At 48.8% G+C, this 12902-nt stretch overlaps 1 protein-coding gene across 2 annotated transcripts in view; it reads left to right on the forward strand.

Moving 5' to 3' along the window:
- The window catches only part of KCNN4 (potassium calcium-activated channel subfamily N member 4), a 569890-nt gene that overhangs the window by 378807 nt on the left and 178181 nt on the right, over positions 1–12902 (forward strand). The window lies entirely within an intron of this gene.

The following is a 12902-nucleotide window of genomic DNA, read 5'->3' on the forward strand; positions in this document are numbered from 1 at the left end:
TTGCTTTTGAGTTCTTGCAACCCTATTGTTCCTCGTGGTTTTCGTGTCTCCAAATGCCTGGACTATCGCCCTTGAAACCCAGATGCTCTTACACCCAAGAGGATCTCACACATGGTAGTTGCCAGATCACTGCTGTGGGTCCCTTCCTTCCTCTCTTTCTGTTGCTCACTTATAGCACTTCTTCCTTTATCGACCACTCTCCCTAATTATTCTACTCTCATGACCACCATTGGGACTGGGACCCCTGCCTGCTTCTTTCTTCTTCTTGCTGACAGATTGTATCGATCTGCGCTGATTATTGGGTACCGAGGCTGGAGCCTCATTACTCCATCTTCTCGGGTGGAGTGTGTAGTCGTGGGTTGGGGTTCTTCATGGTCTGTGTGAACTTGTCATAGTAGGGCTGTTTCACAGGGACTTTGCCGTGATGGGCCGCAAGTAGCTGATCTTCCCTGCGATCCTTAAAGAGAGGCTTATTATTGTATTAGCATGGAGTCTGAGCTACCCTCACACTCACCTCATCACGTGACAGTTGTGGCGACACTAGTAGGTTGCATAGGAAGTACACACTGCCATGTACTTTACACTCTAGTGTGATCCATTTCACACTTCTCATGGGTATTGCACCAGCTCCTCGAATGTAACCAAGGTTCCAAAGGTGATTCCCGGCAAAATGGCCATTGCACCATTAAGGAGACACAGTCAACCTGCCAACCTAAATGCCCTAAAGCTCAGGTCACCCTTAAACGAAGGGGGCGGGGGGCTCCCGTATGGCTGTTGATTAAGACATAGACATGTGTAAATGAGACACCAGGGCATCAGTAGGCAATCAATGCATATCCTAGAAAATGCAACATTTGAGACAAAAACACTGTGACTGGTTGGTACTTTGTAACCTCCGACAAGGAAGGACCAGGAACCGCTCTGCGCAGTCCGTGCGACTAAACAAGTGGCTGGAGAGATGAGTTGTGGGGCTGTTGTAACCTCCGGCAAGGAAAGAGCAGGAACCGCTCTGCGCGGTCCGTGCGACTGAACAAGTGGCTGGAGAGATGAGTTGTGGGGATGTTGTAACCTCCGGCAAGGAAGGAGCAGGAACCACTCTGCGCGGTCCGTGCGCCTGAACAAGTGGCTGGAGAGATGAGTTGTGGGGCTGTTGTAACCTCCGGCAAGGAAAGAGCAGGAACCGCTCTGCGCGGTCCGTGCGACTGAACAAGTGGCTGTAGAGATCAGTTGTGGGGCTGTTGTAATCTCCGGCAAGGAAAGAGCAGGAACCGCTCTGCGCGGTCCGTGCAACTGAGCAAGTGGCTGGAGAGATGAGTTGTGGGCCTGTTGCAATGGGCGCTGTGTGCCTCTTTTGTCCTGCTCGGGTGGGTTGGCCCTCTCCCAGGTGTTCTGTTTGGTGATTGTATGGCTGCACTGATCTGTGACTAGCAGCACTTTCACACATACACCTTGTGCAATCTGCTTTACAGCTCATCAACCTTCTGCAGAACATGCCATTTATGTTTCGCCTGATACACGGAGGCCTGGCAAGGCCGCCCTCCATTGTGTTTGGCATGACAGGGCAGAAGTGTAATAAACGAATACCCCCCACAAACATTTGTGCGGAGTCTTTAGGTGCGAGTGGCATTCAAGCAGCGCTAACTAAATAATGAGGAAAATGCATCTGCGTGAGCCAGAAAGACATGGTCGCGCCTTTACGCCTGATTCAAGTTTTCATTTACTCCTACTGTGTGGTAGTACAGGGCCAACAAGGAGGGAGAACTAGGGGTGTTCTGGACTACGAGCAGCTAGATCTAAGGGCCAGGTTCCCCAAAAAAGGAGCAAGCCCATTCTTGAAGGACATCTGAATGAGCGCATCTCGGGTGGCCTTTTCCCACATTCCGCATTTGCGCAAATAAGGGGGCGTTTCTGGGCATTTAAAGGTGCATCATGAATTCACAAAAGGGCTGCTCTTTTTAATGCCCAAAAATGAGGCACATTTTTTATTTATTTATTTATTCGCGCCATAGCACGCAGGCATCAGGGCGCCCAAGAATACATAGGACGTAACACCAAACTCAGGACAAAAATATGTATGGCCTGAGGTGCCTGTTGGGAACAGGCGCAGGTGGAGGAGAAAATAATGACACGGTTGTTTTTGACCCCGTCATGATTTTTTCTTTAAGTGTGACAGTTGCGTTTTAAGCTGTGGCTCTCGCATTTGCATTTCCAGCCCCCAAACAGAAATGGAGATGCTTTTTTTCTGAGCATTTCGTCACAGGGAAATGCGCTCCAGCGACACCGTGGTTGCTGGGAGCGTGTCATACATTAGAGTCTGGAGTACACTCCCGACACTCATGCATGCGAGGGGAATGGACACTGCATCTTTGCGCCACTGTTCAGCTCCTCCTGCCTGAAGTGGTGAGGTTACCTTTGAGAGGAAGATGACCTGCGCATTTCAGAAAGTAGCGCAAATGAAACAAGCGCCTTCTCTGCGCTCCTATCATTTGTCCTACATTTTGAGAATCTGCCCCAAGGAGTCAACAATAAGGAGAGTGCGCTCCAGCCACCAACAGGATGCCAACAAAGCCACTGGAATAGGAAGCACAAGAATGTTCTTATTCAGTGACCAATTGTACTGTGGATTAAGGATGGCACCCAGGGTCGGACTGGGCCATAACATTGTCTCGGGCACCAATGAAACAGTGGCCCACAGTAACACATGGCAATACCTTTCTTTTGTGACAGACTATATGAGTAGTACCCAAGGGGGAGATTTTTGTTGAAATGTGATGCAAATTGTGCATTTAAAAGAATATTTATTCAGCACTGCTCAAAACTACTAGCCGCGTAGAAAAGTAACTCATAAAACTGGTCCACGTTGGCCATAAAAGTGGCACACATTTTCCCCAAAAACGGGACCACACCAGCCTTTTGTGTTTTTGGTTGGGCCATGGGCCTATTGCCCTATAGGACAGTCCGACCCTGATGGCACAGAGCGTACGTCACACAAGTATTCTGTTCCAATGGTCACACAGGAGTGTGAATCAAAACAGACTCTCATCCAATGACCCGGGCTGGGAGGATAGCTCAGGGGCAACATGCTCGCCTTGGAAGCAAGACGACATGGAACAACTCAGGTTCCATTCCCGCGTCCGCACTTAGAAACCTCTGGGAATTACGCGTGTTATAAATACCCAATTATAATTATTTAAAAAAATTATCAATGGAAGCATTGGTGTGTGGATCACCAGGGTATGATCAGAAATGACCAACAACAACTCTGATTCCTGGGTCACAAGTCATTCTCACCCAATCACTGACTAGAACCCCTGAAGTGGGGATTGCAAGGGTATTCTCATTAAGGGACCAAAAGCAAGACCGGTCCGCGGATCTCAATAACATTGCCATCTAATCATTGTGAGGAACACTACGTCCACAAGCAAACTCTTCTCAAACCGAGGATAGCTCAGGAGTCTCGGTAGGATAGCTCAGGGGCAACGTGCTTGCCTTGGAAATGAGACAACATGGAGCCACACAGGTTCGATCCCCAGGGCCGCGCTTAGAAAACTCTGGGTATGAAGTGCATTATAAATAACCAATCATATCACAACCAATAGGGAACTGCACTGTGGGCTACAGATGTACCGTAAACCCACTCCAGAAACGAAACATGGGGATCAGAGCACAAAGGTATTTTCATGAGTCATTGAAAGTCTGGGTCAAAAGGGTCTTCAAAGCCAGACACCAATAACAAAACATCCCGTCTCTATTTTATATTTCAGACTATGAGATGGGACAGGGATGAAAGACTTGGATTACTTTAAGGAATAATTACGTTTTGCATCACTCCCGCTTCTAGTGACATCGCTTTGTCAATTAAAACAGCCAATGAGGACGGAATGCATCACTCCACAGGACAATTGTCACACGCTGTCCATATTTGCCTGACTCCCTGTGTTTTATCCCCGGGAGCAGTGACCTGTTGACTGAAGGTGAAAGTGCATGGTTGTGAGGAACCCGGATCTTATTGCTTCATGGTGACGTAAGCAATAGTGCATTCAGAGTCATCTCTGGAACATGCGCGTAAGGTACTGTCTGTGGACTTTCAGACTTCCATTAAATCTTTCGAAAGTGGCTGTTACTCACAAACGGGTTTATCAGATGCTTGCGGTTCTAGGTCATTTGGTCGAAAATAAATGGTCGACAGGACAAATGGTCGACACCAAAAGGTTGACAGGTCAAATGGTAGAATTTTTTTGTTTTTGTTTTTTCACATTTTTATTTTTTGGGGGGGTCCCCCACAACTTCCTTTTTTTGGCTAAAAACCCTTTTTTTCCCCTAAACGAAAACCTAAAAAAAAAATATATATATATAAATAAAAAAAAATTCAACCATTTGACCTGTCGACCAAATTGTGTCGACCATTTGTCTGTCGACCATTTGACTGGACACCAGAAGGAGTAGCGTGAGGCAAGGCTTTACGGAGTGCTTGTCATTGGCAAGGTTACCATGGATACAGTGGCTGACTTGATACGTCTCCTAACCGTTGTGTGGGACACCCGCATGCAGGAGTGGAACCTACATTGAGGTCTCACATCTGGAGCAAAGACATCCTCAGAATGCAGAGTGTTCCATGGAGTATATGGAATGTAAAACTGTGCGCCGCAACTAAAGACCTTCTGATGCTACGCTACTCACTGTGCACTTGGAAAGCTCTCAAGCAGATGGATACATTTTTAGCACTTGATAAACATGAATATGGGGATGAGTATATGCTTGAGTAAGTGGATGGGTAACTGAATTGGTAGGTAGGTGAGTGAGTGGATGAAGGAGTTAGTGGATGGACCAATGGAACAGATGGTTGGATGGGCATAAGGCAGCTGACTGGGTAGCTGTTTGAATGGGTAGGTGGATTAGTGGTTGTGTTGTTGAATGTATGGGTGAATGCATGGATTGGTGAACAGCTAGATATATGAGTTCTTGAATTAGTAAGTAGGTAAGTGTAGAGATGGGTGAGTGAGCAGGTGCATTGGCAATTGGGTAAATGTATGGGTGAATGATTGGCAGTTGTGTGAGTGGATGGGTGTGTAGATGCTATGTAAATGGATGGATGAGTGCATGATGGATCGATGGGTGAGTGGATAAATGGAGGATGGAATGATAGGTGTGTTGGTAGCAGGAAGGATAGGTGAGTGAGGGGATGGATAAGTGAGGGGATGGTTAAGTGAGTGGATTGATAGGTGATTGTGGTAATGGTTAACTGAGTGGGTGACTGAATGAGTGGATAGATGAGTGAATGTATTGGTTGAAGAATGGAAGGGTGAATGGAGTAACGTTAAGTGAATGGATGAGTGGTTAAGTGTACATGTAGGGGAGGGACAATGTGTGAGTCCTTTGTTATGTGCGTGTGTGGATAGGTGAAGTGATGGATAGATATGTAAGGGAGGGAGGGAGTGATTGAATGAGTGGATGGATGAGGATGACTTTATGAGTGGGTGGATGAATGGATACTAGCTGGTTGGGTGCAATGGTACATGGATGTGTGGATAGATAGCTGGTTGAGAAAACAGGTGTACGTATAGGTGAGTGGACAGTGGGTGAATTAGTTTATGTATGAGTGGATGAGTAAGTGGACTGGTGAATTGATGGTTGAGCAGGCAGATGGATGAATGGATAACGGGGTGGATGGATGAGTACTTGAAAAGGTGAGTGGACAAGGCATAGCTGTGTGATGTTGACGTGTAAGTGGGTTAATGGATGGGTGAGTGAATGGTTGGGTGAGCAGTTAACTTGGTAAGTGGGTAAATGTATGGGCGGAACAATGGGCAAGTTAGCAGATGGGTGAGTAGATGAGTTTGTGAGTGGATGGGAGACTGAAGGATGAAGGGTGAGTGAATTAATTAATGGATTAGTGAGTGAACTGATCAATGAGTGAAATTGTGGGACTAAGAATAATTGAGTGGGTGGATGGACATGTGAGTGGATGGATGATTGAGAGGGTGGGTTGCTAGATGAGAGGGTTTGTAAGGGAATGGAAGAGTGAGTGGATATGTGGATGTGCAGATGGGTGAGTGGGTGGGTGAGTTATTGGGAGGGTGCATTAATGGTTGAGCTAGTGAGTGGATGGGTGGGATGGGTGAGTCATTTGTGGTATGCATAGGTGGTTGGATGGATGCATGATGGATGAATAAATGAGTGAGTGGTGATTGGGCAGCTGAGTAGCTGATTGGGTGGGTTGGTAGGTAGTTCGTGGAAGGGAGGATGAATGGGTGTCTGGTTGGATGGGTGAATGTGTGGTTTGGTGGGCAGATGAGAGTGTGCGTGCGTGAGTGAGTCAGTCAGTCTATGGGCGAGTGGATGGATGGATAGGTGAGTAGCTAGTAGGGTAGACTGCGCTCCCAAGCATCACCTGCCTGCTAAAATATTCAAAGAGCTGCTTTCTAACAGAGATTAGATAGAAATTATCAACAGCTTTGTCAGCCAAGGCATGTTCTAGATGATTTGAAGATTGCTGAAGTGGCTCATCTCCTGACAAACACGTCAGAGGTCGGTGTGAAGTCTCACTTTGCAGTCACACAGCTTGCCTAAGCCCTTGAAGAGGTTTGGTTATGTTTTTGTGATGTCACCCTCTGGGGCCAGGTATTTGTGGGCCATCACGTGGTATGAAATATGGACGAGTCCCATGTCAACGGCTGTTTTGAAACTCAAGATGCTTCTGCTATTGTCTTCTGTGGAGAGAACATGCAGCCGTATGCGGGGCGTGTGTGATTTGTGTGCACAGACTGTGGTAAAAGTACCCTTACATGGCAGGGGAGTATTTGAGCCATAAGCGAAAATGTCGACCTGCGAGGGCCACAGTTTTAGCGGGTGAGGGAGGTGATTATATGCCTCTTCACTCAGAACATTGACAGTTGCACCCATGTCGATGAGAAATTATGTCGGTATGTTGTGTAACTGAAGTGTCAGAATGGGGCTGTGTTCCTTCGCCGTGTCATTTCCAAGCGCCCACACATATCCTTTCCTCCTCTGGCTGTCGTGCGAGGACTCGCTCTGGTGGCAAGGGTATCTCCACATAGTGGATGCTCTGTCAGGGTCTGTAGGGACCTGTCAGGAGACTGGAGCGATCTTCTGGGCAGTTGAAGGCCGCCCTCACTTTCCACAGGGTAGTACCTTCTGTGTTCACAGCTCGACCTCCTGTCTTCAGATTGGTGATTGCGGTGGCGTCTAATGCTCCTCGGGGAGGCAGCCTGGGCGGTGGGTGCCGGGGGCATTTCTGCAGACCGCTCTGAAGTTGTCATCGCCCCCACATGCTGCGCATGTCTGGCCAAGTGCCGGGCGCATGCCCTCGTGGGGGAATTCGTAGCTGCACCTGTAACCTTATTTCGCTGACTGGCTAGGTTTGTCGGGAATGGTCAGCGTTAGTATCTTAATGACCTCCTGGTCTCTGGTGTCCACCAAGATCTTCACTTGTCCCAGGCCAACCACTTGCTGCGTAACTGCTGAGTCGGTGTGGGTCATCGCTAAAATTACGTCAATGATCCCCTGTTTCTGGGCAGTTTTCTTTTGAATTCTGCGGATTCGCACCCCACGATGACGTGGGAGTGTAGTGCTTCGTCGTTTGAGTATCGATGAAAAGCGCAGTGCTTCATGTGGATGCGGAGTCGCATGACATAATTGTCCATGGTTTCCCCTCTCTCCTGCATGGTTGTATGAAAGATATGTCTCTCATAGTCCACGTTAGAGGGTGGTGCATTGTAGGTATTCAGTGCCTCTCGAATTTCCTGGTACGTCACCTTTTCCTCATCGACCAGTAGAGGATGTCCCTCACAGCGGCCCCTACTGCTAGGTTAGGTATATTTTCTTCCTTTCTTCGTCCATGGGACCCATTGCCCCCGCGCACACCCTAAAGTCCTTCCTTCTACGGACCCACCGAGGACCCAGGTTACTTGTGTCTCTGAGGTTGAACGCTTGGGGTAATTGCCATGGGGTAATGTCACCTTGGCTATGGGAAATGTTTCCGACAGTCTTGCAGGCACAGTGACCCGAATGTCTTCCTCCGACATTGTTAGTCACAGTGTGCTCCTCCCTGCAGTCTGCAGTGCGGGTCTGTGTTACAGGCTGTATGGGTGCTGCTTCACCCTATTGTTCTAGGAAGGGGGGGTTCTCTTTTGGGCCCTCTCGCCCCTTCTTGGGGCACGCCGTCACCTGGGCGGGCCTCACAGATGGAGGTGTTGCTTCTCATTTGTTCCGCGGGCCTTCCTGCCCTTTTCTGATGCCTGTGACCACTGGAAAGGGAGGGCCTCACAGGCCACAATGTTTCAGAATCACTGGCGCGGCTCGGGCCGCAAATGCGTAGTGTGGACCGCTTATCTTTGCAGCCACCATATGATATGATATGGCACTTATAACGTGCCTATACGCAAGTGTTTCAAGGCGTGGCAAAGCAAGGGAGGGGAACAGAGGGAAGGCAGAGACAACGATCTTACTAGGTCAGGTGACATTGAGATCGTGCAAGTGCAGGGGACATGGAGAAGGGGAAAAGTGCGAGGGGGAGGGAAAGTGCAATACATAGGATAAACAGTAAATAAATAGAAACAATAAATAGGAACAATAAATAAGAATTGCGGCCAGCTGGTGGCAGGTGCAAGGGTAAGTGCAGGCATCAGGTTTCAAGTGCTGGTAGGGGCTGTAGGGATTATAGAACCAGCCCCCAGCGTGCAAGAGCTGCCATGGGGACAGTGCAGGTGTGCAATTGGCAGGGAGGGAACCTGGGCCCAAGAACATAGGGCAGCCAGGTGGCCAATGCAGTTTCAGAGAGGAGGAGAGAAAGCCGAGGCAAAGAGGAAGATCTTGAGGTGCTTCTGGAACCAGAGATGGTTCTCCTCAATTTTCAGAGAGGCAGGGAGGCTGTTCCAGAGGGAGGCCCCAGCCGAAGAATGAGATCTACCACCAACTCGTTGCTTGGAGAAGCGATTGACCCTGAGGGAGTTGGAGGCGGATGAGAGAAGAGCTCACAAAGGAAGATATTTAGGAAGAGAGAGTTGAAGGTATTGAGGCCCCAGGCCCCAGAAGGCCTTGTGGATGATGCAGAGGGTTTTGAACTTAATCCTCGCAGCCACTCAGAGCCAGTGCAGAGATTTCAGTCCTGGGGAGATACGATTCCTGGGAATGAGGCCAAGGACAAGTCTCACAGTCCTGTTTTGAATGAGTTGCAGAGGGCGGAGAGTGAAAGCAGCCAGATTTACAAAGAGACTGTTGCAGTAGTCCAGCCGAGAGAGAACCAGAGCTCTGGAGACAGTGAGCTTCTGGGGGAAGGAGAGGAAAGGAAGAATACCTCTGAGGAGGTGCAGCTGGTATTGTGACTTTTTAGAGACATCAGAGATGTGAGGAGAGAAGGAGAGTGTGGAGTCAAAGTTGACCCCAATGTTTTTTGCCTCACAGGTGGGAGCAGGGTGAGGCCGGCCAGAGAGAGACAGGAAAGGAGGGAGCGGGTGCCGATGAGGAGAATCTCAGTTTTACTGGCATTAAGGCAGAGTATTCGTCCCTGCTCCCTCGGGTCTGTGCGAGCGGCAGAGGCAGGCCACACCTCCTGCTCCTGCTCCAAGTGGAGTACTGTGCCAGGAAGGACCAGGCCAGGTCTGTCGTTGGTGTCAGCATTCACACGCAGTTATAATAAGGAGGCTCACACGGCATTACCGGTCTCTACTCCAACTTTATTCTTAACTGACTCCCCTTCCTGAAACCCTGTCACTTTCCCAGCCCTAACTGTGCCTTCCACATAACGATGTGGTAGGGAACTATAACTGAACATGACAACATGACAAGTCCACCTCCCCATAATCATGAAAGGCTGTCCTGTGTTCTATTCAACCCCTATCCCCGACCTGCCCTATAATTACTTTATGAATATAGGATATGGAGAAGGGGAAAACACAGCAAAGTGCAAATGCCTACCACAGAAGGGAGAGGTGAATAAAATATACACTGCCACAGCCCCCCTTTCAGGAAGGACCTTGTTCAAACCAAGTCAATGGGTCAGCAGCAGAATAACTCTCACAACACTGACCCCGGCATGTTTCACTGCCGCGGGTACGGGTGGGAGCATTGTGGGAGAGTAGCAATCCTAGAGTCATTAGGCGTGGAGCCAGGTAACTAGAGCAGGACTTCCATCTGATGCTAAAATGGACCTATGGTCGTTTGAACCCTCCGCAGTGTATGCCGGGCTCACAGGTGAAATAGATTACCTACTATATCCAGAGGCATAGACAGGGTAGAGCCTGAGCGGGCAAGGCCCGCCCACAATCTGTAAATGCCCACTCAGCGTTGCTGTGTGGCCATTTACAGATGTTAACATCACTGCGGTGGGTCCGCTACATTAGCTTCAGGCCCCACTTGTTAGACAATCCTGGCTACCCCTCTGGCTATGTCTCTGATGCTGGTGAAAGCAGGGAGCTTCATCCCTAAGAGCATAGTGAGCTGAGGACGATATACCTGAGACTGTCAAGCAGCGTGAACACAGAACAATGTTAAATGGGCAGTATTTATTGGAGCACCAGATGGGAATTCACTCACTTCCTAGTGCCCCCAGTCAAAAATGGAAAAATTAAGAGGAGAGGGAGAAGAGGAGGGGCACTGGACATTGAAGCTTTGCAACCTCCAGGAACAGTTAAGTGCCAAGGGGGGTGACCATGGCATTGCAATAAAACCAGTGAAAGCAAAACTATGCATGGAACAACATGGTGCAGAACCGCAAGTGCACTGTCCAGCCAATGGTCACAGACCAAGCAAGCTGAGAGTAAGATGCACTGCAGCTCACCAGCAGAAGGCCAGCAAACAGATTGATTAAGGCTTCTCAGCCCCAAACCACTTCCAGACCAAAGATCAGTGCAGCAGCTTTATCTAGAACCACTGATCAGAAAGCCTTTGGGAAAGCCTAGACACAAGCAGTTACATCTCTCGATGCAAGAGAGTATGAGGTCCTTTGCAACCTCCCCTTTATGAGACTTGTTTGGTGAGGGTACGATGCATTTCAGCATGTGAAATTGAAAGTGGGATTTGTTCGTGATGTCTTGAATGTGCGATGCAAAATGTGCAGGCCATCGAAGGTAATACCCACATTGTTGCAGATGACACAAGGGACAGGGCTGCCCCATGATAGGCGGTCAAGTGAATTGCGTGGTAGTGATTATTGGAGAACCAAAGTAGAAGATCACAGCTTTAGATGAGTCTAGGCACAGGGAGTTGCCAGTCATCGATTCATTGCTACTGGCAAGGCACCGTGATACATAGGATGCCAGGCTTTACTGGTATTGTTGATCGGTATCGTTGGCATGGATCTGGAAGGAAGCACAGGATCTCAAGGTGCTTACCTGGAAGTAAACTGGGCACTATATCCCTGAGATTTGCAAATAGCGAGTTGGGTGCTGTGACCTTGAGACTGTGTTCGGAGGTTCAAGGAGCATGGCGGGTGCTACATCCCTGGGACTCTGGCTATGCCCGTCTGTCCTCTTCCATCCGCACCGCCAAATCAATCGTATCCCTGAGTTTTAGCAGGGATGGAGGGAGGGTGTAAGGGACAAAGGGCTCTATGAACTAGCAGTACATGACTCTTTACAGTAAGTACCTGTTTTATGCTCCTACATCCTGACTCCTTCAATCCATCCCCTTAGGAGATGCCCAAAGCACTGAAAAGCCAGACTGAGGTTGGATCTGGACCCTACTCTAGCCAAAACGGTTATGAAGAAATACTTGAACAATCTGTGCATTGGCTGTAGAGCTGGCATCCATGGAGTAGTGCAACGAGGATGTGTGACATATGGTATCTGGTGCCTTCCTAATATCGCCCTGTGGTCACTGTTTCATAGTGAGTTATTGGTTGCTTTGTCAGAGCAAGACCTGGTTATCCCGAGCTAGGGAGTTTGCGCGTGGGTGTGGCAGCCCCACGATTTTGCCCGTGGCAGGGGTCAAATAAAAGGAGTCACGAGTTCTTTGAGGGTCTGTGGATTTGCTTTGGTGTGTATGCCCACGGTGGGGCCGGTTTGCGCTCGTAGGTGGCAGCTGCGAGGTTCCCTGGTGGCGGTGGGGAATGGAAGGTGATCAGTGTCTTCTGATGGGTTGTGAGAGTAGTTGAGGCGGCTGGGTCTTGTTCTCGTTGTTTTGTCATGTTGGAAACATTCCCCAGGTGCCTGGTACTGGCTTTGGTGTGCTAGTGTGTGTGGTTGGTGCTCTTCCCTGTGAGTGTTGTGCACTTTAAGGAGGTGATGTGTTGGTGTTGGCTGAAGGAAGGGAGGTGTTAGGATAGTTAGGCTTTGAAGGAAGGGAGGTGTTAAGGGTGACTCTTTGTCCTCTTGGAGTGTGTATGATGAGTGCCTGAGTAGTGATGTCATGAATGGAGTGTTTGGGTATGATTGGTTGGAATGCTGTGTGGTGAGTGTTCCACCCAGGGACAGTTGAGATGATGTAGCCTGGGTGGTGGGAGCCAGTGTGCTCCAATCTGATCCTGTAACTACTAAAGAATCTCCTGATGACACCTGATTAAAGTAACAATAAGTACTTCTGGCCTCCAACGTGTCCTTTACCCAGCTGACCCCGCCTAGGGACATAACAGGATGTCCAGGAGGCAGCCTCACAAATAACATGTAAAGATGAATGTCTGTCAAAAGCCATTGATGTTGCGTTCACCCTGACCGTGCACACATATTTGCACCTTATAAACATCCAAAATGCAATATACAATCCTTTAGGTAAATATGTCTCTGTGTACGCTGAGATACTCCAATGTGTTGGGTGTTTTTCAGTATCTGGCCCAGTGCGAGGATTATCCGAGTTGTGATAGGTCATGGGAACCTGCATCATTTGTTCGCTCTTCCCAGTTGTTCCATTGTTGTTATCATTCGTTTTCTGATAACCCCAGGGCTGCA

The sequence above is a fragment of the Ambystoma mexicanum genome, chromosome 1q (genome assembly GCF_040938575.1).
Source record: "Ambystoma mexicanum isolate Mex_15411 chromosome 1q, UKY_AmexF1_1, whole genome shotgun sequence".
NCBI classification, from domain to species: Eukaryota; Metazoa; Chordata; class Amphibia; order Caudata; family Ambystomatidae; genus Ambystoma; species Ambystoma mexicanum.